We start from the raw sequence: 27,119 nt of genomic DNA, 5'->3' as shown, positions 1-27,119 counted from the left end.
CTCTTTACATCCTCGTGCTCCTTTGCAGCAGCCTTTTTGTTCTTCACTAATAATTTTGTTCTGTGTTGTATGTGTCATTAATTTCTGTGTGATGACTGAAGTTAATATTTTGTATATTGTTGGTAGGCATGTTATGGGGCGATATTTAGCTGGGTTTGCTGTGTCTGCTTGATGTTTAGGTTTCAGATAGGTTATTCCATGTGCAAGTGTATCAGGGAATGTGTATGGGTCTGCAATGTAACTGTTAAATAATTTAGTTAGATGTGAATGTGTTGAGGTGAACTTCATTAGCCAGTAATTTGCTATTTTATCATTTCCAGGGGCTTTCCAATTGTGTGTAGAATTAATTGCTCAGGTGACTTCTGCAAAATTATTACTTCAGGCATTTGTGGTATCATCTTGTATGTGTCTGTTTCTGCTTGTATCCACCGTGCATGCCTGTTATGTTGTACCGGGTTTGACCATATGTTGCTCCAGAAGTGTTCCATGTCTGCTATATTTGGTGGATTGTCTATTTTAATGTGTGTGTTATCCATTGTTTGGTAAAATCTCTTTTGGTTTGTGTTGAATGTTTGGTTTTGTTTCCTTCTATTTTCACTTTTTCTGTATCTTCTAAGTCGTTTGGCCAATGCTTGCAATTGCTGCTTTTTTTCATCTAATTGCTCTATTGCTTCTTGTTGTGAGATTTTACCTAACCTTTTTCGTTTTTTGTCTGATATTTCATTTCTTATGAATTGTGTTAGCTGTCCGATGTCTTTTCTCAGTTTTTCTATTCTGATCTGTAGCCTGTGTTGCCATGCTGGTTTTGTGGGTTTCTTCTGTGTGTTGGTTGGTTCTGATCTCTGCCTAGTGTGTATATTTAGTGCAGTGAGTGCTCCTATATAAACCAGTAGTTGTAACTCTTCCATGGTTGTATTTTCATTTATTTTGTTGTGTATGATTGTGTTGATAGTTTTTATTGTTGTTTCGACTTGTGGGTTATTCGGCGGTCTATGCAAGAATGGTCTAATGTCTGTATTTGTGTCTTTGTCTTCTATATATGTCAGCTGAAATTTCTCTTCTATATCTAACACGTGTGTCTCTTCGTGTTCTATTTATGCTTGTTCTGGTGGCTGTCTTAAGATTTCGTTTTCCTCTGATTGTTTAATTGACGCGTGTTGCTCTTTGTTTGTTTGCTCTGGGATGTTTGAGTCCATTACTGTATTTTCTTCTTCTTCTGATTGCACATTATTTAGTTCCAGTATTTGTTGTACTTGTTGTTTGATGTTTTCTAATTCTGACTGGGGTATCCTGTTATTTTTTATTATTACACGGATCTGATCAGCTAGTCGTTGTTCTGTTAAAAATTTTAATTCCGGGTATCTGGTAATAAATGTTGTGTGTACTTGTGATCTGTATCCAGTTGTGTTGGTTCCTAGGTTTGTTGCTTGGCAATAACAGAGCATGAGGTGTCGATTAACTTCATCTGACCATCTCATCCTCTGTCTTTGTTTTCCTTCTAGGGTGGTTGCAGGAAGCATATCCTGCAAAACACCTCTATTTGGATTTAAATCATTTTCCAGTTGGCTAGCAGTGTCGTTACCATTGTGGGCGGGCATAGGGTTCAAGCGTCGTCCCCGACCATGACGGCGCTTGTCCGAGGCTTCTTTAGTTCTGTCCTGTACCAAGTAATCACACTAAAAGGGGGGTTAGCCCTATTAGTGGTTTGTTCTTTTCGTCGCCTTTTACGACTGGCAGAACATACCGGAGGCCTATTCTCTTCCCGGGCCTGGTCATCAGTCCACTAGAACTTAGAACTACTTAAACCTAACTAACCTAAGGACATCACACACATCCATGCCCGAAGCAGGATTCGAACCTGCGACCGTAGCGGTCACGCTGTTCCAGACTGAAGCGCCTATAACCGCACGGCCACATCGGCATGCCCCTGTAAAGTACTGACCACCTTCTATAACACGGGGAGAAGTGTAATAACAGCGGCAATTACTTTCGAAATAATTTTCTTTTCTTCCATTTGTCTCGTTGTCACATGAATCACTCTTATTCATACTGGAAAGAACCTTCGCAGAGAACATCAGTAATATAACGTGTAGAGAGTCTGATGAATTAGTAACAAGATAAAGCGACAATTGGTATACTTAGACAAATCGTACACTCATATCCATTACACTCTGAATACACGTTGGCAAAGTGGAAGTGTGAGGTTGATTGTCAAAAGTAAGAGTCAGTGAACGCTTAATAGCTGTCTGCTCAAGCTGTGTGATGGAGTTCGTACTACTTTCGCTTCTTATGTATGACTCAAAAAGCCGAACTGTACTGAAAATATAAACACATATTTTTAAAAAAATCAGCTTACTCTACGACCACGTTCTATAAGCAAAGCAGTTTCTGATAATGCTACATATCACGACAAACAAGAGAGTGAACCACTATTTTCTAGGTCGTTCAAAACTGAGCTACATTTCTCGCTGATCAGTAATTACATATCAGTCGGAAGCGAGGAAGGCCGAACTTTGCCCTTACTTAAAGGGCGCCAGTTACATCCTGTTAATTCCATTCAAAACATACCTCTCAGGCCTGAATTCCATAGAGATGATCGATAATCTAGTAATGCATAACACGAGTAGTCTTGATAATTAAGTAGCTCAGCGAGCTGAAACCATATAGGCCGATGCTTTTCCTGCTGTGACGGAAAAATATTGGAGGCAAGTGGTACGCCACATCAAGAAATTAGTCTGCAGTGACTACTGGACGAGATAAGCTTTAAAGTACGAAGGAATTGAAAACCCACACACAATAAATATGGATATATATAAGTCTGTATATTCCACACCTCCTTCTAAACCAGTGAACCGATTTCAATCAAACTTAGTTACACACAGCCGTTTCTCTCAGGCAACATTCTCTGTGTGTTTAAGAACCACAGGTCACGATGTGTGAGAAACTGCTGCGTCACACACGACGTTTAAATTTATTGCTTCTGTGCTAACTTTATTCCCAATAAATTTCGCTGACAGCATCCACGTATGCCGCTAAAAGCACCTACAAAATTATATCGTGGTACCACACATAATTCAGGACACATGGCGTCATAAACACCGAAATGCGTAAAGAACTGCCGCATCGTGCGTGACGTTTAAATGTGATACTTCTTTGCTACCAACTCCACACACAAGAGATTTTGCAGACAGTATCCATATATGCCGCTGAGCGTACCTACAATGGTATGGTCGTTGTACGACATATAGTTCATAAACCCTCAGATGTCTGGAAAACATAAGTATCATAAAAGACGTTTAAATTTATTACTTATTTGCTACAGAGTCTTTTCATTGTAGCTACTGGATATGTAATTGAAAATATTACTTATAATCATGTTCTGAGTTAAATAAACATTCGAGAGAATTAGTATTTTGCGTACTATGTTTCTTAATTTTAATCCTAACCTTACACATACGTGTAAGTTAAACTTATCAAAGCCGGCCGCGGTGGTCTAGCGGTTCAGGCGCTCAGTCCGGAACCGTGCGACTGCTACGGTCGCAGGTTCGAATCCTGCCTTGGGCATGGATGTGTGTGATGTCCTTAGGTTAGTTCAGTTTAAGTAGTTCTAAGTTCTAGGGGACTGATGACCACATATGATAAGTCCCATAGTGCTCAGAACCATTTGAACCATTTTTAAACTTTCAAAACGCTGCAGAAATAACACCACTGGTCAGAATGACGTCAAATTGCAGCAGAATATTATCGGAGAACGGGGGAAAACGTATGGCAGAAGAAAAAAATAGTGTGAAAATTGATCAATAGATGGCGCTGTATCTGTCACAATACGAAAATGAGACACCTTTCATGTGCAAGACCGATTGAAGTTGGTATAAACACGCCGGAAAAACAGCTTTCCTTTACCCCCTCTGGGGGAAAAGGAAAAAAAAAAAAAAAACGGCTTTTCCTCCTTTCGCGTCTGCGACGTTCGCCAACACTGTCTCAATATAGGATCGCGCTCTGCTTGTAAAGCTGTACTACATGACTGATGCCGGAGCACACGCCGCACTCCAGAAGTTCTGAACAGTGAAGGGTTTGTAAAACGGTGTTGGTTCGATGACTGCCGTGGGTCTGGAGAAAATTATTCGGAAATTCGAAGAAGGGTTCTTTTTGTGTGCAACCTGGTAGAGGGAGGAAACGAATTGATTCGACGTCAGTGGAAATAGTGGCCACAACAATGCAGGAGGAGACGAGTGGTGGCGTGCAAACGTGTTGTGCACGGAGAATCACCCGAACATTGGACGTACCCTTGGACACAGTTTCGTAAAATCCTACCAAACATCCTTCTTTGCTACCCACTCAAAATTACCCTGGTGCACGAGTTGCTTCCTGTTGACCTGCCAGCAAGAGTGACCTTTGATTTAGAATTTATTTCTCGCATGGAAGTGGACAATGATTGGCTGTGGAAGATTTTGTGGACAGACGAAGCCCACTTTTATCTGACTGGATACGTCAATACACAGAACTGTCGAATATGGGCAGCGGAAAATCCACACTCAAATCAACCAGTACCACTTCATTCCGAAAAGGTCAGTGTGTGGAGAGGGTATACGGCATCATTTATCATAGGGCCATGTTTTTCCTAAGAGACAGATGCTTCGCTCTGTTACCTGTACCGGCACTCGCAAGCGCTATGAGTGTCTTTTGCACAACCACGTAATTCGAGCTCCCCAACAGCGTGCATGTGTGCTTGATACTATTTTTATGCAAGATGGCACACCTCCGCACATTGCAAATCCAATTAAGCAGCTGCTGAAACGCCATTTCGGATATGCTAGTACTATCAGCCGCAATTTTCCCTACAGCCTGGCAGTCTCGACCACCTGATCATAAACCGTGTGATTTCGTAAATATCTTTAGCTACTCGTGGCTGCCGCATCGGAATCGCGAAGTGCGGCCGAGGCAGTGCCAGATAAGTTTCACAGTATGATGATAATTTATGGATTTGTGGTTTTAGCTTGACGATGTCGACTACGGACAAACAGCAGATACTTTTACACTGAAGAAGGTTGGGTTATCCCGACTGAAACCTAGGTAAATGCTAGATAAACGGTGCAACTGAGGCTGTTCATTATTAAAATTAATACGTGTGATATCTGGCTGTGGGGCTATACGAAAGATGTTTTGTTTAGTGTTCCGATTGCAAACTTAGCTGTACTGAAGGGACGCATTGAGCAACACATTCTGAACGTGATCCCAAAAACACTTCGATCAGTGGCGGAACATGCTGTTTCTCGATTTCAAATTTTCGCAGAAAACGGTGGACAGCATATTGAACATGTTTTGCGCCAGTCACACGGAAATTCATAATCCAATTTGATTTTGATCGATGTTTTTTATGTGTTTTGACTCAGGACACTTAAAAACCCATGTGACTGATGCTTTTTATGCGGTTTTTGGCCTCAGGACAATTAAAAACCGATTTTTTTCATCCGATACGATATGATCTTGCCGTGGTGGATGGGCTTACGTAACTAAGAGCATCACACCCATGCACACTGAGTAGTAAAGTTTGTTTAACGTCAGACGTACACCTTAGGCATTGTTGTATGATTCATTTGTCTTTGTAGTCGACCATTATTAAATTATGATGGTTATAGCGTGATCTATTGCTACATTTTGTAACTATTTATTTTGTAATTGGAAGGAGAAACAGCATTGGTCGTATTTTTTTGTTTTATTATCCGCAAAATCGATTTTCGGTCACTTAGTGACCATCCTCAGTGCTGTAATACACAATTTATATTATGTGATCGCTCTGAGCTTGTTGATACCAGTGCCTACCAATTTAAATTGTATATTACAGCACTGAGGATGGTCACTAAGTGACCGAAAATCGATTTTGCGGATAATAGAACAAAAAAAATTACGACCAATGCTGTTTCTCCTTCCAATTATATCCATTATCTGGTCATGGTGCACAGAACACTCCATGGAGTCGCCAATCAATAACTATTTATTTTTCTTCATCCATACGTTTTCCTCCTTCTCCGATAATATCCCGTTACAATTTGACGTCATTCTGACCAGTGGTGTTATTTCTACAGCGGTTTTAAAGTTTCAAATGGCTCTGAGCACTATGGGACTTAACAGCTATGGTCATCAGTCCCCTAGAACTTAGAACTACTTAAACCTAACGAACCTAAGGACAGCACACAACACCCAGTCATCACGAGGCAGAGAAAATCCCTGACCCCGCCGGGAATCGAACCCGGGAACCCGGGCGTGGGAAGCGAGAACGCTACCGCACGACCACGAGCTGCGGACTTTTAAAGTTTAACTTTAGTTATAGTCACCCTGTACATTACGCATATTTTTTTGTGTGACTGTTACATAATTTCGAGGGTGTTTTCACAAATATATGACGGTGAAATTTTTTCTTTATTACACTACAAACACTCTTCATTATTTGTTCCCCCTTCTAATAGAAAACTGGGAAAATTAACATCCGAGAAATTTCGTGTTTGCCAGCTAATACGATAATACGTCGTAAAAGAGTCTAGTAAGCAGCCATCTTTACCTGCGACTGAAACGGCACACGACGAATCCTCAGACACTGCTCAGGAAGGTGGCACCGTCACTGACGAAGAGGCGAAGAGGAAATACCGTAGCCAAAAGAGAAATGGCGAAGTCTGTTGATAAAGAGGACCACCGATAAAGACGGATACAGATCGGTAATTCGATTTTTGCACTGAAGTCGAACAACGCTGCAATAATTCATTCCACGTGGGCGACCGAGCGAGGTGGCGCCGTGGCTAACACATTGGACTCGCATTCGGGAGGACGACGGTTCAATCACGCGTCCGGCCATCCTGATTTAGGTTATCCGTGTTTTCCCTAAATCACTTCAGGCTAATGTCGGCATGGTTCCTTTGAAAGGGCACGGCCGACTTCCTTCCCCGTCCTTTCCTAATCCGATGAGACCGATGACCTCGCTGTCTGGTCTCCATCCCCAAACAATCCAATCCAAATCCAAGTGGGCGAACGTGAAAGATGCCAATGCCCTTTCACACGCAATAATGGCTAAGTGGCTCAGGTGCTGCCATTGTCTTCATAAGACTTTCATTGTGGAAGAACAAAGTGACAGATCATGTTTCTGCAAAGGAGTGGGAACTCTGAGCGAAGTGGAGGAACTGGTGGTTGAATACCAGCGTGTGGTAATGGAGGCAAGTGAGAATCTGTCGAGGTTCAGTTTTCAACATCTTGCACGACATTCCGAACACGACAAACGCCGCCGCGGCAACTCACACCCATGCCAATAGCTCGCCGAAGTAAGCACAGGCGGAATTACTCCAGCTGAATCAGACCGAAAATTTATCATCATCTTTGATATTAAATGCAGATCAATCCCGTTCATTCCCAACTTATAAATCTTTGAATACAATCGAAGCTAACTCGTCATGTGCACGCACAAGTCGTTAGTGTGGTGTTCTCCGAGCAAATGGATAACAAAACAAGGAGGCGCCTCGCAACGAGACCATACAAGACAGACACTGTAGATGGCATCCACCGACCTACTATCGATATAAACCCGTCCAAGTGATATCAGCGTCACCTGGCGAGGAATGACCGCTAATCAGACACATAAACGGTGCATGTAGCACCATGTGTAAAATGGGGAAATCAGACGATTTATCATAGTTTGATAGAGGGAAGATTGAGATGATCTGGAGGCTCGGTACGAGCATTTCGGGTAATACACGACTTGTCGGGTGTTCGACGAGTGCTGTTGTGAGTGTCTTCAATAAGTGGCGAAACCGAGCTGGAACCAGGTCCAGACGCCTTGGAGCAGGGCGGCTACCCTTCATTACAGACGTCGTAGGTTGGGTAGACTGGTAAAACAGGCGGCGAACTATGACGGAACTAACGTCAGACTTTAATGCTGGGCAAAGCACAAGGGTGTCTGCACTCAGCTCTCCTAACAATGGCTCTACACCGCCGATGACTCACGTAAGTGTGAATTTCAACACCACGACACTGGTAACTACAACTGAAATGGGGACATGACTATTGACACTGGACCCTGGCACAGTGGCAGAGAGTTGCGTGGTCTGACGGTTCCCGATACCTTCTTCATCGCGCCGATGGGACGGCGCGGATGCGTCGTCTTCCAAGCAACAGCTCCTTGACCCATGTACTGTGAGATGGAGACAAGGCGGTTGCGGTTCCATCATGCTCTGGGCCACATTAACGTCAGCCTCGATGGGTCCAGTGGAGCTCGTGCAAGGTACCATAACGGCCGAGAGAATCGTACACTGGTTGCAGATCATATACAGCCCTTCATGACGATGACGTTTCCCGACACTGAAGCACTCCGTCGTCAGGCCACGAGTGGCCTACCGGCACCATCCGACCGCCGTAACATCCTCAGTAGAGGATGCGTGGGGTCAGCACACCGCTCTCCCGGTCGTTATGATGGTATTCCTGACCGAAGCCGCTACTATTCGGTCGAGTAGCTCCTCAATTGGCATCACGAGGCCGAGTACACCCCGAAAAATGGCAACAGCGCATGGCGGCCTGGATGGTCACCCATCAAAGTGCGGACCACGCCCGACACCGCTTAACTTCGGTGATCTCACGGGAACCGGTGTATCCACTGCGGCAAGGCCATTGCCCTCACGTTTCCCTACGTCAGTGGTATTTTTTAACAAGATGATGCGCCATCTCACAAGGGCAGCGTGATGCAACAGTTCGATGAAGACAGTGGGGTTTCCAAATGGTGTGCTGCCGCCCCCCCTCCCTCCAAGTCGTCAGATCTGAACCCGATCGAATACATCTGGGATGTGAATGACGTGGCGTCAGAGATCATTGTCCCCCTCCCCGAAATTTACGGGGATTAAGTGAGTGGTATGTGGGGGTACCCGTGGTCTAGGGGTAGCGTCTCTGATTCATAATCAAAACGTCTACCGTCCCGGGTTCGATCCCAGCCACTGCCTAAATTTTGATAAATAATCAGCATTGGCGGCCGAAGACTTCCGGCATAAGAAGTCAGCCTCATTCTGCCAACGCTCTTGTCAAAGAGGGCGGAGGAGCGGATAGAGGTTCAGGGCACTCTCTTGTCCTAGGGGTGGGAAATTGCCCCTAATGGCGGAAGAATCAGAAATGATCAACGACATGAGGATGCAGAAGGCAATGGAAACCACTGCATTAAAGACACGTAACGTGTATCCACAGGACATGTGGCCTTTAATTGAAGAAGTGTCATGATGATCTTGGCAAAAGATTCCGGAATAGTCCCCCATTCGGATCTCCGGGAGGGGGCTGCCAAGGGGGAGGTTACCATGAGAAAAAGATTGAATAATCAACGAAAGGATAACGAGTCGGGGCGTGGAATCTCAGAAGCTTGAACGTGGTAGGGAAACTAGAAAATCTGAAAAGGGAAATGCAAAGGCTCGATCTTGATATAGTAGGGGTCAGTGAAATGAAGTGGAAGGAAGACAAGGATTTCTGGTCAGATGAGTATCGGGGAATATCAACAGCAGCAGAAAATTGTATAACAGGTGTAGGATTCGTAATGAATAGGAAGGTAGGGCAGAGGGTGTGTTACTGTGAACAGTTCAGTGACCGGGTTGTTCTAATCAAAATCGACAGCAGGCCAACACCGACAATGATAGTTCTGGTATACATGCCGAGGTCGCAAGCTGAACAGATAGAGAGAGTGTATGAGGATATTGAAAGGGTAAAGCAGTATGTAAAGAGAGACGAAAATCTAATAGTCATGGGCGACTGGAATGCAGTTGTAGGGGAAGGAGTAGAAGAAAATGTTACAGGTGAATATGGGCTTGGGACAAGGAATTAAAGAGGAGAAAGACTAATTGAGTTCTATAACAAGTTTCAGCTAGTAATAGCGAATACCCTGTTCAAGAATCACAAGAGGAGGAGGTGTACTTAGAAAAGGCCGGGAGATACGGGAAGATTTCAATTAGATTCAATCATGGTTAGACAGAGATTCCGAAATCAGATACTGGATTGTAAGGCGTACCCAGGAGCAGATATAGACTCAGATCATAATATAGTAGTGATGAAGAGTAGGCTGAAGTTCAAGACATTAGTCAGGAAGAATCAATACGCAAAGAAGTGGGATACGGAAATACTAAGGAATGACGAGATACGTTTGAAGTTCTCTAACGCTATAGATACAGCAATAAGGAATAGCGCAGTAGGCAGTACAGTTGAAGAGGAATGGACATCTCTATAAAGGGCCATTACAGAAGTTGGGAAGGAAAACATAGGTACAAAGAAGGTAGCTGCGAAGAAACCATGGGTAACAGAAGAAATACTTCAGTTGATTGATGAAAGGAGGAAGTATAAACATGTTCCGGGAAAATCAGGAATACAGAAATACAAGTCGCTGAGGAATGAAATAAATAGGAAGTGCAGGGAAGCTAAGACGAAATGGCTGCAGGAAAAGTGTGAAGACATCGAAGAAGATATGATTGTCGGAAGGACAGACTCAGCATACAGGAAAGTGAAAACAACCGTTGGTGACATTAAAAGCAACGGTGGTAACATTAAGAGTGCAACGGGAATTCCACTGTTAAATGCAGAGGAGAGAGCAGATAGGTGGAAAGAATACATTGAAAGCCTCTATGAGGGTGAAGATTTGTCTGATGTGATAGAAGAAGAAACAGGAGTCGATTTAGAAGAGAAAGGTGATCCAGTATTAAAATCGGAATTTAAAAGAGCTTTGGAGGACATAAGGCAGAAGGGAGAGATAACATTCCATAAGAATTTCTAAAATCATTGGGGAAGTGGCCACAAAACGACTATTCACGTTGGTGTGTAGAATATATGAGTCTGGCGATATACCATCTGACTTTCGGAAAAGCATCATCCACACAATTCCGAAGACGGCAAGAGCTGACAAGTGCGAGAATTATTGCACAATCAGCTTAACAGCTCATGCATCGAAGCTGCTTACAAGAATAATATACAGAAGAATGGAAAAGAAAATTGAGAATGCGGTAGGTGACGATCAGTTTTGCTTTAGGAAAAGTAAAGGGACGAGAGAGGCAATTCTGACGTTACGGCTAATAATGGAAGCAAGGCTAAAGAAAAATAAAGACACTTTCATAGGATTTGTCGACCTGGAAAAAGCGTTCGACAATATAAAATGGTGCAAGCTGTTCGAGGTTCTGAAAAAAGTAGGGGTAAGCTATAGGGAGAGACGGGTCATATACAATATGTACAACAACCAAGAGGGAATAATAAGAGTGGACGATCAAGAACGAAGTGCTCGTATTAAGAAGGGTGTAAGACAAGACTGTGGCCTTTCGACCCTACTCTTCAATCTGTACATCGAGGAAGCAATGATGGAAATAAAAGAAAGGTTCAGGAGTGGAATTAAAATACAAGGTGAAAGGATATCATTGATACGATTCGCTGATGACATTGCTATCCTGAGTGAAAGTGAAGAAGAATTAAATGATCTGCTGAACGTAATGAGTACACCGTATGGACTGAGAGTAAATCGAAGAAAGACGATGGTAATGAGAAGTAGTAGAAAGGAGAACATCGTGAAACTTAACATCAGGATTGATGGTCACGAAGTCAATGAAGTTAAGGAATTCTGCTACCTAGGCAGTAAAATAACCAGTGACGGACGGAGCAAGGAGGACATCAAATGCAGACTCGCTATGGCAAAAAAGGCATTTCTGGCCAAGAGAAGTCTACTAATATCAAATAACGGCCTTAATTTGAGGAAGAAAATTCTGAGGATGTACGTCTGGAGTACAGCATTGTATGGTAGTGAAACATGGACTGTGGGAAAACCGGAACAGAAGAGAATCGAAGCATTTGAAATGTGGTGCTATAGACGAATGTTGAAAATTAGGTGGACTGATAAGGTAAGGAATGAGGAGGTTCTACGCAGAATCGGAGAGGAAAGAACGTATGGAAAACACTGATAAGGAGAAGGGACAGGATGATAGGACATCTACTAAGACATGAGGGAATGACTTCCATGGTACTAGAGGGAGCTGCAGAGGGCAAAAACTGTAGAGGAAGACAGAGATTGGAATACGTCAAGCAAATAATTGAGGACGTAGTTTGCAAGTGCTGCTCTGAGATGAAGAGGTTAGTACAGGAAAGGAATTCGTGGTGGGCCGCATCAAACCAGTCAGTAGACTGATGACCAAAAACCAAAAATGTGGGGATGTGGTGCCATCTCCCTGCACCGACCTACCGAAGCCTCTCACTGCTTCCACGCCACGAAGCCTCGCCGCTGTTATCCGTTCCAAAGGTGGACACATTGGCTATCAATTAGTAGTTCGCAATGTTCTGGCTCATAACACTGAACCGTGATTTATTTTCAAAGAATATTCTTCACAATTGATTTTATTTACTTCCGATTCATCAAGAACATTAACACATTTAATCACACTATGTAAGCATGGAAGTAGTTGCCAGGGAGCAACTGATGAAATCATAACCTAATTCCTTTTAACAAATGGGAATTTTATTCACTTTAATAGTGCCTAAAAGCATTTTTTTAAAGAAACAGACTTAAAATTATAATCTGAAAGAACCCTCTAAATATCCATGTTACAATTTATTCAGAGGCAGAAAGAAACAAGTTTTGACTGTATGAGCTTTCGGGCAGAGAACCGTGCCGGTCCCTTTTGACACGGCCATAGTTAGGACCGCTCACAACAGCCTCTGAAACACTACACTGGCGCAAATGTGCAACACACCAGATAATTTTAAACTAAGGGTTTTAACAATTTACACAAGCACACAAACTATCTACCCCCCGTAGGAGGGATGGAAATGGTACAAAACACACTAACAAGTTTAACTTCTAAGAAAAGTATTACGGTGAAAGAGTGGCAACTTTATATACTAAAATGATAATTTAAATGAAAGTCCATGAAATGCAATCTTATATAAAATTCTACAAGGTTGGCCAAAAAATAGTTCAGATGCTCTACAGTACAGAAACACCTCTCAAGATCATAGGCATTAATTTCAAAGTTTCCTAAGATGAAAACATATTTCAGGTATTAGGTTGTTACTCTCCAAGCAATTAATTCGTTAACACACCAAATGCGACAAACATGACAGAGGCAGCTCCTAACGTTCGGTCGATTGATAGGGAGATTACCGAATAACCCAAGCCGCAGGTTGCTCTACCCTACCCCTGCACCACAGTGGAAAAACGGACCACCCAATTTATAAACAACCACTTTCCCGCGGGTGGGCAAACGGAGAAGAATGGTGGGACGACCCCAAAGGAAACGGATGGTGACATCACCAAGAAAACAAGTGGAATTTAACAAAAGTAAATCAAATAAGATATCACCAATCACTTCTAATAAAATGCGATTTCTGGAGAAGACCTGGCGCAGCACCCCCCAATCGCTCTCCCGAACCGTCCGCTGCCAGCCGCTTCAACGGACGCAGGAAGGCGCGTCGATCTCCCGTCTCACGGCGTCGCAGCTCGCACCGACCAGACCGATGTCGTGGGTTGACTCCTGTTGCTCTCATGTCGACCGCGAAGTCACTACCCCTCGCTATACGCCGCGGCCCACTGGACTCAGGTGGTGACCTCACACGCGCCGACTCTCAAGACGGACAAGTCACCTTGTGCCTCAGTGCTCGACCGACCAACCGATCGATCCAACCACCAATGATCATTGCCTGAGCAAACTCGAGCAGATTGGCGGCCTAACGAGCAGACTCAGATGCAGGAACTAAGCTCCGACCGGGCGACCACTCGCTGAGTTCTCACTGGCGGAGTGAAAAGACTCTCATTTTTGCCGGCTTTAAGGTTGATCCGGACGACAGACATACTAGCACTCCGAACGACAGACAGACTCAAACTGCCAACCAAATGCGGACGAGAGACAGACTAGCAAGCTGGAGACGAGAGACTGACCCAGACTGAACGACTGGCGAGCTCATAGCGTCCCTTAAATGTACGTGAACAGGCAACCTTTCCCATTTTCCACCAGAGGGAGACACCAAAGCTGCGATTGCCACAGCGGCGCCACCGCCAGAAACGGAGGGCGACTGCAGCAATTTTTACCACGGCTCAACCACTAAACATGTTTCAGCATCCTGCGATGTATACAACCCGCACTCTCGGAACGCAGAGCTCGCACATACAGTAGGCGGTCCGGCCGGGGAGATGGGAGCAGCGGACCTAGTCTGACTTTCAGCGTGTCGACCGCGAGTGTCGTTGGCGCTGCTGCGAGCTGTTTGCTGCCTGCTGCCTGCTGTGGCCGGGGTCAACAGCTCTGTCAACGCGGGCTGCGGCTGCCCGGCCCCTGCGACCACGTGCCAGCAGCCTCTCTCTGGCGGACCGCGCCGCCGGGTCGCACCGGCAGGTCGATAGCGCAGCGAGGCTGCAGCTCGCAGCCGGCCTACCTCTCTCGGTGCCCTGAGGGCCGACGTGCGAGAAGGTACGTTTACAAGGGCTACTAACTACATGCCAATCATTATGTAGCGCCGGTATTACACGACACACGTCATGTGTACTAGTCAGGCACAGTCCACCTGCCACCTAGCGGCGGAACAGGTGTGTGGTGTCACCGCCAGACACCACGCTTGCTAGGTGGTAGCCTGTAAATCGGCCGCGGTCCGTTAGTATACGTCGGACCCGCGTGTCGCCACTATCAGTGATTGCAAACCGAGCGCCGCCACACGGCAGGTCTAGTCTAGAGAGACTCCCTAGCACTCGCCCCAGTTGTACAGCCGACTTTGCTAACGATGGTTCACTGATTACATACGCTCTCATTTGCTGAGACGACAGTTTAGCATTGCCTTCAGCTGCCTCATTTGCTACGACCTAGCAAGGCGCCATATTCAGTTACTATTCTGAACAGATAATATTGTGAGTAATGTACCAAGGGCGACGTTCATCATGAATGGATTAAAGTTAAGTATTCTGAATTCTCATTCCTACATGTTCCAGACCTCACGTCAGTCTAGTTCTTCCCTCCTCATGCCAGCCTGTGTGAGCTAAAACGCGTGCATTTCGGCCTCCTCTTGTAACACGGTGTTGGCTCTTCAGCCAACACAACAAGGTGAAACAGCGATTTTCACAAATCGGCCGGGGAGAAATAGCAACTGTTCTCTATAGGCTGGCTCTGAGCACTATGGGACTTAACTTCTGCGGTCATCAGTCCCCCAGAACTTAGAACTACTTAAACCTAAGGACATCACACACATCCATGCCCTAGGCAGGATCTGAACCTGCGACCGAAGCGGTTGCGCGGTTCCAAACTGTAGCGCCTAAAACCGCTCGGCCATAACGGCCGGCTTCTCTTTGTAGTTACCAAATAAACCGGTTTTTTCGAATGTCATCAGGTTTTAATTTGCAAATTTATAAAACAATAAAGGAATCCGATTTTTGTAATTCCTTGTCAAATTGTTGTTCTGTGATGTCCTGTGTCATCTGGCGGACTGAAACTGAAAGTGGGCATAAATTGGCAGAGATGAAAGCAGGTGGACAGCTCTGCAGGCGATCATGGACTGTCGTGGCGCTTTGCCCTGATCGTATGGTTCCATTAGCAGTCGTTGTGCAGATGACTATTCACAAGTTGTGCAAAACTTTTTTGCAATTCCTGCTCACAACTTAGCGGTGGAAAGGATATTTTACTTATTAATTACACATGGGACCGATGACAGATATAGACTTTCTGTACAATGTGTAAGAAATTTGTTAGCGACCTTACTTATTCTCAATACTGTGATAACAGATACAACAATTTGTTACTTAACAATGTCGAGCATGCGAGAAATGTTTTTCTAAAAAAGTAAGACAATGTAGTTCACATGATGATTGTCTGTAGTAGATACATTCTCTCTCCCCCCACCCCCGACCCCCGAAATCTTCATCCGGAAATATGGTAACCCTAGCTCCATTCAGGCATGGATATCCGCATGCGCAATGGAAGAGGTGTATTCGCGCATGCGTAGAACGCAGCATTTCTGGCGGCCTCTCTGGTTGTTGTTGTCACTTGTGGTCAGCAGAATGGAAATACGTGAGACCTTGAGAACTCATTTGGCTATTGCGCAAGGTACTTCATAGTAATAAAACAAATAACAATTCGATTAACTTCTAATGGTTGGGATTCACAGTCATATAATATTTCTTAAAATACATCATAGTGGCCGTTGACTGTATAAAATAGTAAACATTTTATACAGTCAACGGCTACTATGATGTCTTTTAAGAAATAACAATTCGTTTTTTCGTATTTCCATTACAAATGCTCTATATCGAATGATAGTTTCTTATGGAATCAAATGGTTCAAATGGCTCTAAGCACTATGGAACTTACACTTATAACTACTTAAACATATCCACGCCCGAGGCAGGATTCGAACCTGCGACCGTAGCACCCGCGTGGTTCCGGACTGAAGCGCCAAGAACTCTTATGGAATCAAACAATTGATAATCCAAGGTGTAATGTAACAATATTATGAAAAGGAAAGTTGCTACTCACCATGTAGGGGAGATGTTGAGTTGCAGATAGGCACGACAAAAAGACTGTCACAATACAAGCTTTCGGCCTTGTGTGAGTTTCGCTTGCGTGTTGGTGTGTTTGTGTGCTGCCGTCTATTTTCGACAAAGACCTTGATGGTCGAAAGCTTATATTGTCACAGTCTTTTTGTTGTGCCTTTCTGCGACTCAGCATCTCCTCTAGATGGTAAGTTTCTTATGGAAGAAATTTAATGAATAAATCTAAGTAAAAGCGTCTTTATTGAAGCATACAGCAAGGAAATTTGGCTATATGATCCTCTACATATGCTGTACCACACCCTTCAAACGTTCAATTCATACGTTTTATGTAAATGTGCAGGTAATTTTACCTAAGATGTGTGTACGTGTCATCATAATTGGTTAACGTACAACATATGTTTGGTTTGATTGCATCCTTTGCATGAGGGGCGTTCAATACATAATACAGCACATTTTTTCTCGGCCAATTCCGGTTCAAGTGCTTGCCTCGCATGTCGGGCCCAGGTTCGATACCCGCCCGGGTTGGAGATTTTTTTCGCTCGTGAACTGGGCATTGTCCTCATCATCATTCCATCCCCATCACCGGCACGCAAGCCGCCCAGTGTGGCGTCGACTGAAATAAGACTGGCACTTAGCGGCCGAACTTCGCCGGATGGGGCCTCCCGGCTGACAATGCCATACCATAATTCCTTTTTATTTTGTGGGACATCGTGGAATTCTTCCGTTTCATAACCTATTGTTTCGTGAAGTTCCGATATGTCATGGCGCTATACTTAGCCTTCAAAATGACGTCTGTAAGGGAGGTACGGTTCCAAGCCAATTCAATCATTAGATGATGTGGCCTCTTCGAGTCGTGGATTCAGGTAGGCTTTGAGAAGTCTTCTCCAAGTGGAACGGTCTTGGGCAGTTCTCTGCCAGGTGTTACCAGCGATCTTCTTGATGTCTTTGTCCCATCTGTCTGGTGGTCTTCCTCTATGCCTCCGGTGCTCTCTCGGACTCCGCTCCAGTACCAGCTTCGTCCACCTGTTGTCTTTTTCTTCTTGCGACGTGGCCAGCCCACTGCCATTTCAAGGAACCTACTTTCTCTAAGATGTCATTAACCTTCGTCACAGACCGGATGTCATCTGCCCTTTTCCTGTCCTTTCTTGTATAGCCCAGCATTGATCTCTCCATGGCTCTCTGTGCTGTCCTAAGTTTCCCTTTTGTAAATAAGTTCAGTGTCCATGTCTCGCAGCCGTACGTCATCACAGGAAAAATGCATTGATCAAATACTGCTTTGTTCATATTTACTGGCATTTTTTATCTGAATACTTTTGAATTCTTCCCAAATGCTTGCCAGCCAACCTTGATGCGTCGATAGATTTCTGGCCTTATGTCTCCCTTCATATTTATAATCTGGCCAAGGTAGACATATTCACAGACCTCTTCTAGTAGACTGTCCTTGACTTTCATATCTCCAGCTGGGACCCATTTGTTGAATATTACTTTTGTTTCGGAAAGGTTCATCAATGTTCCGCCAGGACCTCTAATGAAATTTCAGTCACCATCTTTTTCCTCAGAGTGCCAAAATATTTTGTTGGCGTCGCCTAAACAGCGGGGAATGATAATCATCATAAACTAAGAAGAATCAGAGCTAGCACAGTTAAGATTTTGTGTTTGCTTTTCCCCCTAAGAACTACTTAAACCTAAGTAACCTAAGGACATCATACACATCCATGCCCGAAGCAGGATTCGAACAGAAACCCAGTGCGTAGTTGGACGAGGCGTCTGTCATCATCGCTACAAAGTCGCGGAAACCTGTCGTGTAAGGTCTGAAGTCATCCACATGAGAACTAAGAGGAATCAACTAGATTTTGCGTACAGGATAAAATCTACAAATCTAAATGCTCTAAATTCAACGAAATCCTTAGGGATGACGGTTACCAATAATTTAAACTGGAACGATCACATAGATAATGTTGTTGAGAAAGCAAACCAAAGACTTCGATTTATTGGCAGAACACTTAGGAAACGTAGCAGGTCAACTAAAGTGGCTGCTTACACTACACTTGTTCACCTCCTTCAGGAGTACTGCTATGCGGTGTGAGGACCGCCTCAGACAAGACTAACGGAGGACATCGAAAAAGTTCAGAGAAGAACAGCTTGTTTTGTATTATCTCGAAACTGGGGGGAGAATGCTACGGATATGATTAGCTAATTGGCTTGGTAGTCATTTAAGAAAAAGCGATTTTTGTTCCGCCAGGACCTCTAATTTCAGTCACCATCTTTGTTCTCAGAGTGCCAAAATATTTTGTTGGCGCCTCCTAAACAGCGGGGAATGATAATCATCATAAACTAAGAAGAATCAGAGCTAGCACAGTTAAGATTTTGTGTTTGCTTTTCCCGCACCCTGTTCGAGGGTGGAACAGTGGAGAAATAGCTAAAAGGTGGTTCGATGCGCCCTCTGCCAGGTACCTAATTGTGAACTGTAGCGTAATCGTGCAGACGTATATGAACACCTTCACCAGCAGGGAGTATACGCCCCGGCCGTCACCACCTCTTCCCAGCCACCGTCCACCCACGTTCCTGTTCGTTGCATTACATCGTCGTTTTGCCTTCTACTGATGGCTAGGGTGGGCACTGTCGCGGCAAATGCTCCGCAGATAATTACGTCCTCCATGTTTAAAATGCTGTGAAACGGAAACATAGATAAACATTAGCTACTTCTGTGTAATTATTATGTAACTTCATTCTACTGCAGAAAATAAGAATAACTGCTTAATAAATACGATCTTAGACCTCACACTCTCAATCACATTAACAAGCCTGTAATTTCGAATATGAGCTCTTGGGGCGCTTGTGCAGGCGTATATACCATAGCTGTGTCGCGTAACACAGTGTTTTTCAAACATTTTCGATCCACTTGCCCTTAAGCACAATCTCGTGGCCCTTTGCGCACTCGAAGTGTGGTATAAACAACCCATAGATTCAAAAAATGTATAAGATTAGTTATTTCTTTATTAACTGTTGACAGGCTACATTTTAATCATACATCTTATACTTGCAAAGAAATCAGTTTCAAGTAAGAGCTAGTTTTTCATCATCACTCCTTCAAATCAACGCAAAAGTTTGGAAAATGAGAATCCCATGTCTTTCTCCACTTTCATTTATGATCAATATTCCGCACGTATTGACAGGTGTGAAAATTACCGAACTATCAGTTTAATACGAGGGTTGGAAATTAAATATTTGTTCACAACCGATACGAAAGAGTTGTATGTTTCCACCTGTTACTGTCCTTCAAAGTAGTCACTAGCGTTGTGTAGAACGCGTTGCCAGCGCTGTGGAAGGCGTAGTATACCGATAGCAGAGCCTGTTATGTTGATGGTGTGAATGGAGCGGTCTACTGCCTGTCGAATCTCTGGAACAGTTCTGAAGCGAATGCCACGAAGTGATTCCTTCATCTTCGGAATCAAATCAAAGTCACAAGGACTTAAATCGAGGGAGTATGGTGGATGGTACGGTACTTCCCAGTCCCATCGACCGACGAGAGCAGCCACAGCTTGCGCTGTATGCGTCCTGGCATTGTCGTGCAAAATGATGGGTGGGCTACGCAGAAAGTGTCGCCGCTTCTTTCGCAAAGCTGGTCGCAGGTGACTTAAGTCTTGTGGCTTTGATTTGATTTCGAAGATGAAAGAACCACTTCGCGGGCATTCGCTTCACAACTGTTCCAGAGATTGGACAGGCCGTTCCATTCGCACCATCAACAGAACAGACTCTGCTAACTGTACTACGCCTTCCAAATCTCTGACGACGAGTTCTACACAACGCAGCTGACTACTTTGAAAGACAGTAACAGGTGCAAACATGTAACCCTTTTGTATCGGTTGTGAATAAATAGTTGCCACTATTTGTTCCAACCCCCCTAAGTAGCGGCTGCAAAATACTAACACGAATTCTTTACAGACGAATGAAAAAACTGGTAGAAGCTGAATGGAGGAAGGATCAGTTTTGATTCCGTAGAAATGTTGGAACACGTGAGCCAATACTGAACCTACGAATTATCTTACAAGATAGATTAAGGAAAGCCAAACCTACATTTATAGCTTCTGTAAAGAAAGGTTTTCATAATGTTGACTGGACTGCTGTCTTTCAGATTGTGAAGGTCGCAGGGGTGAAATACAGAGAATTAAAGGCTATTTTCAGTTTGTACAGAAACCAGATGGCAGTTATAAGAGTCGAGGGGTATGAAAGGGAAGCAGTGGTTGGATATGGAGCGAGACAGGGTTTTAGCCTATCCCCTATGTTATTCAGTCCGCATATTGAGCAAGCAGTAAAGGAAACAAAAGAAAAATTTGGAGTAGGAATTAAAATCCATGGAGAACAATATAATTTTTGAAGTTTGCCGATGACGATGTCAGAGACAGCAAAAGACTTGGAAGAGCAGTTGAACGGAATGGAAAGTGTCTTGAATGGATGATATAAGATGAACATCAACAAAAGCAAAACGAGGGTAATGGTATGTAGTCGAATTAAATCAGGCGACTGAAGGAATTAGATTAGGAAACAAGACACTTAAAGTAGTAGATGAGTTCTGCTATTTGGGTAGGAAAATAACTTATGATGGTAGAAGTAGTGAGAATATAAAATGTAGACTCGCAATGGCAAGGAAAGAGTTTCCGGAGAAGAGAAAGTTATTAACATCGAGTTTAGATTTAAGTGTCAGGAAGTCTTATCTAAAAGTATTTGTATGGATGGTAGCCATGTACGGAAGTGGAACATGGACGATAAATAGTTTAGACAAGTAGAGTATAGAAACTTTCGAAATGTGATGCTACAGAAGGATGCTGAATATTAGATGGGTAGATAACGAAACTAATGAGGAGGTACTGAATACAATTAGGGAGAATATGAATTTGTGGCACAAACTGACCTTAGAAGTAGGGATCGGTTGGTAGGTCATGTTCTGTAGCATCAAGGGATCACCAATGAAGTATTGGAGGGTCGTGTGGAGGGTAAAAATCTTAGAGGGAGACAGACGAATACGCTAAGCAGATTCAGAACTATGTAGGTTGCAGTAGGTCCTTGGAGATGAATAAGCTTGCACAGGATAGAGTAGCATGGAGAGCTGCAACAAACCAATCTCTGAGCTGAAGACCACCACAACAAAAATTCCGTCCTTACGACAAATGCTGGAAAACCTAACCCACTTAAGTAGGATGTTGCAATGGTATGAAAACCCGTATGTTGTGTTACCCACCTGCGGATATTCCTGCTTCAAAAAGCCCTAAAGCTCAAGTAGTGATGAGGAAACGAACTTAGATTGCAATTTGGAGTCTGAGGAAATGTCAGGAAATTGCTCTTCTTCTTCGGTGGTAAATGTTGATGGACATTCTGCACTGCAAGGACCTTCCGTCCAGCTGTGTTGATCAATTTGTTCTGGAAAATATGCTAGAACGTAGTATTGAGTTCCTTTATATTATCCAAAGTCACAGACTGCCATTCCTCACACAACTGACAGTCATTAGCTTCTAAAATAGCGTCTTGGTCAGTGCGGTCTGGCGTTTCAAGTACTGGACGAGTAATAATGTTGTGTGGCAGGGGCGCACTTGGCAGTGGCTTGGCAGCTGACTCATCTGTCATAACAGGTACCATGTCCAGAGCAGCTTGTAAAGTAAGATGTTCCACTATAGTGAGAATTTCTTGCTCTTTGGTACACGGTAGGCAAGATTGTAAGATGAAAGAAGAGCCCGTGTAGGAACCGTAGTTTGTTCAGTGAAAGTCTTTTTCCGTAAGTCATTTCTTTTAACGCCGTGAAGGTTCCGGAATCTCCATATATGCACGTTATGTCGGTTTACTTTAGTGCTAACAAGAAATGTTGCTTCAACACTGAAAGTTAACTGCAGTAAAAATGTCTTCCATGTCCTCTAGCAGAGCATTGCTGTAGTCAACCTGGTCCTATTACTAAGAACACGAAGAGTTTGCACTTGTAATCTGCATGATTTATACACTAAACGACGCCATAATATTAGCTAGACAGCTGTATGAGGCATTGCATGTTCTTTGCTTGCTCGGTGAGTAGGCTTCCGTGGATTCCGCTCATACATTTTGCGAATTCTTTCCACTACGAATTCAGAAGTGCGAGGTCGACCAGGGCGCTTACCTTTGCACAATTACCCTGTCCCTTCAAATCAGCGATACGAACCACGAATGTTTTTGGGTGCAGGTAGATCAATGCCGAAACGCCGACGAAAAGCACGCTGAACCGAAATCACTGACTCGCCCATTGCAAACTGCAGCACATGAAACACCTTCTGTTCAGCGGACGTCATCTTACTTACGACTGACTGCAGCGTGATCAGACGCAACGACTAACATGTAACTGCGATTTTCTGAAACTCTGGGCCACGCCCACTCAAACAACACAGATTTCCTTACCGGGACATCCCAAGTTTCGTAATTATAACCGTAAAAAAGTGTCATTCTTTTTGGAATTACAATAGAAAATACCCTATTGACTGTTTCTATTTCTAATTAGTAGCCCATTCCGGAGTTTCTAGTTTTGGACCTGGGAAACCTAGGCCATCCCATCTGTCTGCATCTAGTGTTATCCCATACGAGAGCTCGCGGTCGTTTGACCTGGTCATATATGAGAAGCCGCCAAAGTCTCATGCAGGCTGGCAGACACATGGACCGTTCTCGTTAATCCGCCAGCCGGATTCCATCCGCGGCCTGCGCGTCTTCCCGAATCCCGGAAACGGCGTCCTAACGGTTGAGTCCTATCCGACACAAAGAACGACTCATACGCTTTTTCGTTTCCTTGATCAATTTAAATCTTGGTTTTAGTCGCCAACATGGCATGGGAGCGTCTCTCTTTCCGTGTAGTTCACAACTAGAGTTCCTCTGCAGTGTCTGTGAACCGTGAATTTACTTTCATAATCTTTTCTTAAAGAATTTACTTTATTTACTAGCGATTCATCAAGAACATTTAATCAGCGTGGAAGTAGTTGCCAATTGGTAACTGATGAAAGAAATTAATTTTTTTCAATAAATGGAAATTTTATTCCTGAAAGCCTTTTCTTTTTTTGAACAGTTTTAAAATTATAATCAGAAAGCACCCCTTAAGTATCAAGTTACAATTTATTCAGAGGCAGAAATAACAATTTTTTTTGATAGTATGAGCATTCGGGCTGAGAACCTTGCCGCTCTCTTTTAACACGGCCGTAGTCACGACCGCTGACAACAACCTCTGAAAGACTACACTGGTGCAAATCTGCAACACACCAGATTACTTTAAACTAAAAATTTTAACAACTCACACAAACACATAAACTATGCACCCTGTAAGAGGGATGGAGATGGTACAAAACACTCACATTAAAAATTATTTACCACCGAAAGTGCAACTTGTTTTTAAAAGAACTCTTTCGGTGGAAGGGTGGCAACTTTATATACTAAAATGACCATTTAAATAAAATCCATGCAATGCAGTTTCACATAAAATGTACCAACATGCTCTACGTTACACATATACCGCCTCTCAAGATGATAGGCAAGATAAAAACGTATTTCAGGAATTCGGCCTTTACTCCTTAAGCAATAAATTCGTTAACACCGATTCCGACAAACATGACAGAGGCAGCTATTAACGTACGGCAGACCGACAGACAGACAGACACTAACTGCCCAAGAAATGCGGACGGGAGACCAACGAGCAAGTTGGGGACGAGAGACTGACCAAGAAAACAAGTAGAATTTTACAAGTAAATGAAACAACATATCACGATTCACTTAACTTCTAATAACTGCTATTTCTGGCGAAGACCTGGCGCAGCAACCCCAAAACGCTCGTCCGCTGCCAGCCGCTTCAACAGACGCAGGAAGGCGCGCCTATCTCCCGTGTCACGGGGTTGCAGCTCGCCCCGTCCAGGCCGACGTCGTGGGTTGACTCCTGTTGCTCTCGTGTCGGCCGCGAAGCCACTACGCCTCGCTATACGGCGCGGCCAGTGGACTCACGTGGCGACCTCACATGCGCCGACGCTCCAGGCGGACAAGTCATCTTGGGTCCCAGTGCGCGACCAACCAACCGATCGATCGATCCAACCGCCAATGCCCATTGCCTGAGCCAACTCGAGCAGACTGGAAGCCTAACACATACTAGCACTCCGGACGACAGACAGACCCAGACTGCCTGACCAACTGACAAGACTCGCCGACTCAGACTGACCAACTGCCGAGTTTTTTTTTTTTCCTTCATTGAGTTTCGATTCCCCCTAAAGGGCGCGGGCTGGCAGCAGCTTATTACGCCGCTCTTCAGCCTACAGAATTTGTTTTAAAAAGATGAAGATAATAAAAATAATAACAGTTGGCGATAAAATCGGTGACTTAAAGGTAAAATGGCAGAAAAATATTGGAGCTTAAAACATAAAACACAGGGTGGATGATGCTAATAAAATACACAGGAAGCAGAAAAAATAAGAGACAGACAATTAAAAAACACGGCGACAGTCTGGTTTCTGTTCGCAAGAGATATAAAATGCACACCCAGCGACAGCATGATTTCTGTCCGCAACACTGTGGAAAGACGCACAACACTGAACACTCAGTTAAACACTGCACCAAAAAATTGGTACAAATATACCACACCTGAGAGCAGGTGGGGGGAAACTGGTCAGATGACGGGAAAAAGGGGGGGGGGAAGGAGAGGAAAAGTGTAGGGGGAGGGGGGAAAGGAGCCAATGGAAGATGAGGATACATAAGGGGAGGTGCTGAGCAGACGTGCCTGGGAGTGGGGAAGGCAGAGGAGGGGAGTCTAAAAGGACGTGGGGGGGGAGAGAAAGGAGATAGGGAGAGGGTAGGTGGGGAGAAAACACAGGATGGAAGGGGGGAGGAAGAGGGAGCCCAGGGAAAGGACGGAGGAAAGGAGGGGGGGTGAGGATCAGAGTTGATAGGAAGGATAAATGGTGGGAGAGAGGGCATCATCGGGGAGGGGGAGTTGATGGAAGCCGCCTGGGGCAAGGAGATGTAGGGTGTAGAGATGGAGAGTAGGGGGGACACAACGGTGAAGACGTGGCAGGGGGCGAGGATCAGAGAGGAGTGGAGCAACCAGGGGGTGAGGGGGTTCAAGACGGCGGGAGGTGTAGAGGATGCGGATATGTTCAGGGAATAGGAGCAGATGGGGGAAAGGAATGAGATCATAGAGGATCTGCGTGGGGGACGGGAGGCATATATGGAAGGCAAGGCAGAGGGCATGACGCTCAAGGATCTGGAGGGACTTCTAGAATTTGGGGGGGGGGGCAGATATCCAGGCAGGACTGGCATAACAGAGGATGGGACGGGGTGCAACCCCCATGTCCGGCCAAAGAGGAGTTTAAGGAGTCAGAGGCGGTTGTGGGCTTTAGGTTGGATGGAGAGGAGATGAGGGATCCAGGTGAGGTGACGGTCAATGGTGAGGCCAAGGTAGGTGAGGGTGGGGGTGAGGCGGACAGGACGGGCGCAGACAGTAAGGGAGAAATCCAGGAGCCGGAAGGAGCGAGTGGTATGACCTACGATGATGGCCTGGGTCTTGGAAGCGTTGTTTCAGGAGCCACTGGTTACACCATGCAGCGAAAAGGTCAAGGTGATTCTGGAGAAGGCGTTGGGACCGTTGGAGGGTAGGAGCGAGGGCGAGGAATGCGGTGTCATCAGCATATTGCAAGAGGTGTACTGGAGAGGGGGGGGGGTTGGGGCATATCTGCCGTGTACAGGAGGTAGAGGAGAGGGGAGAGGACAGAGCCCTGGGGCACACCTGCAGAGGGGTAGAAGGTGTGGGAATTGGCATTATGGATGGTGACATAGGAGGGGCGGTGGGAGAGGAAGGAGGCCACCAGACAGATGTAGTTGATAGGAAGGGCGTAGGTTTGGAGTTTAAACAGGAGACCAGGATGCCAGACACGGTCGTAGGCCTTTTCGAGGTCAAGGGAGACAAAAATGGCGGAGCGATGGGAGTTAAGCTGGAGGGAGAGGAGATGAGTGAGGCGGAGGAGTTGGACATCAGCAGAGAAGGGAGGTCGAAAGCCACATTGGGTGTTCGGGAGGCGGTGGTTTTGGTGGAGGTGGTGATGGATGCGCCGAGAAAGGATGGATTCCAAGAGCTTGCTGAACACCGATGTGAGACAGATAGGACGATAGGAAGAGGCATCAGATTGAGGCTTGTTGGGTTTGGAGAACATCAGGATACGGGAGGTTTTCCACAGGTCGGGATAGAAGCCAGTGGCAAGGATGACATTGTAGAGGGTCTGCCGAGATAGCGCCCCTTAAATGCACGTGAACAGGCAACCTTTCCCCTTCCCCACCAGAGGGAGAAACCAAAGCTGTGATCTGCACAGCGGCGCCACCGCCAGAAACGGAAGACGACTGCTTTACACTGCGCGCTGCGGCGCGCTCTTAAAAACAGCAAATTTTTACCACGGCTCAGTCTGCAGTGGAGGCGTCGCTGCTCTCTCTACGTTGGAAAACGCTCTTTCGGTGGTAACTGCTTGTTAATGACACAGAAACTCTGCTAGTTTCCCATAATACATCACTCTGAGTGGCGTAAGAAACTGAGTCGATAGAGAGAGCGATAAAGAGAGAGAGAAAGATAGAGGGAGATGGG

At 44.8% G+C, this 27,119-nt stretch overlaps 1 protein-coding gene and 1 pseudogene across 1 annotated transcript in view; both read right to left on the bottom strand.

The window, feature by feature from the left end:
- The window catches only part of LOC126101510 (NACHT and WD repeat domain-containing protein 2-like), a 1,881,963-nt gene that overhangs the window by 1,202,753 nt on the left and 652,091 nt on the right, over positions 1-27,119 (bottom strand). The gene's annotated exons all lie outside the window — the stretch shown is intronic.
- On the bottom strand, positions 8,537-8,654 carry LOC126102543 (5S ribosomal RNA; annotated as a pseudogene).

The sequence above is a fragment of the Schistocerca cancellata genome, chromosome 9 (assembly GCF_023864275.1).
Source record: "Schistocerca cancellata isolate TAMUIC-IGC-003103 chromosome 9, iqSchCanc2.1, whole genome shotgun sequence".
In the NCBI taxonomy this organism is placed as follows: Eukaryota; Metazoa; Arthropoda; class Insecta; order Orthoptera; family Acrididae; genus Schistocerca; species Schistocerca cancellata.
Note: the sequence above shows the minus strand (reverse complement) of the source record. Positions and strands in the feature narration are given on the sequence as shown.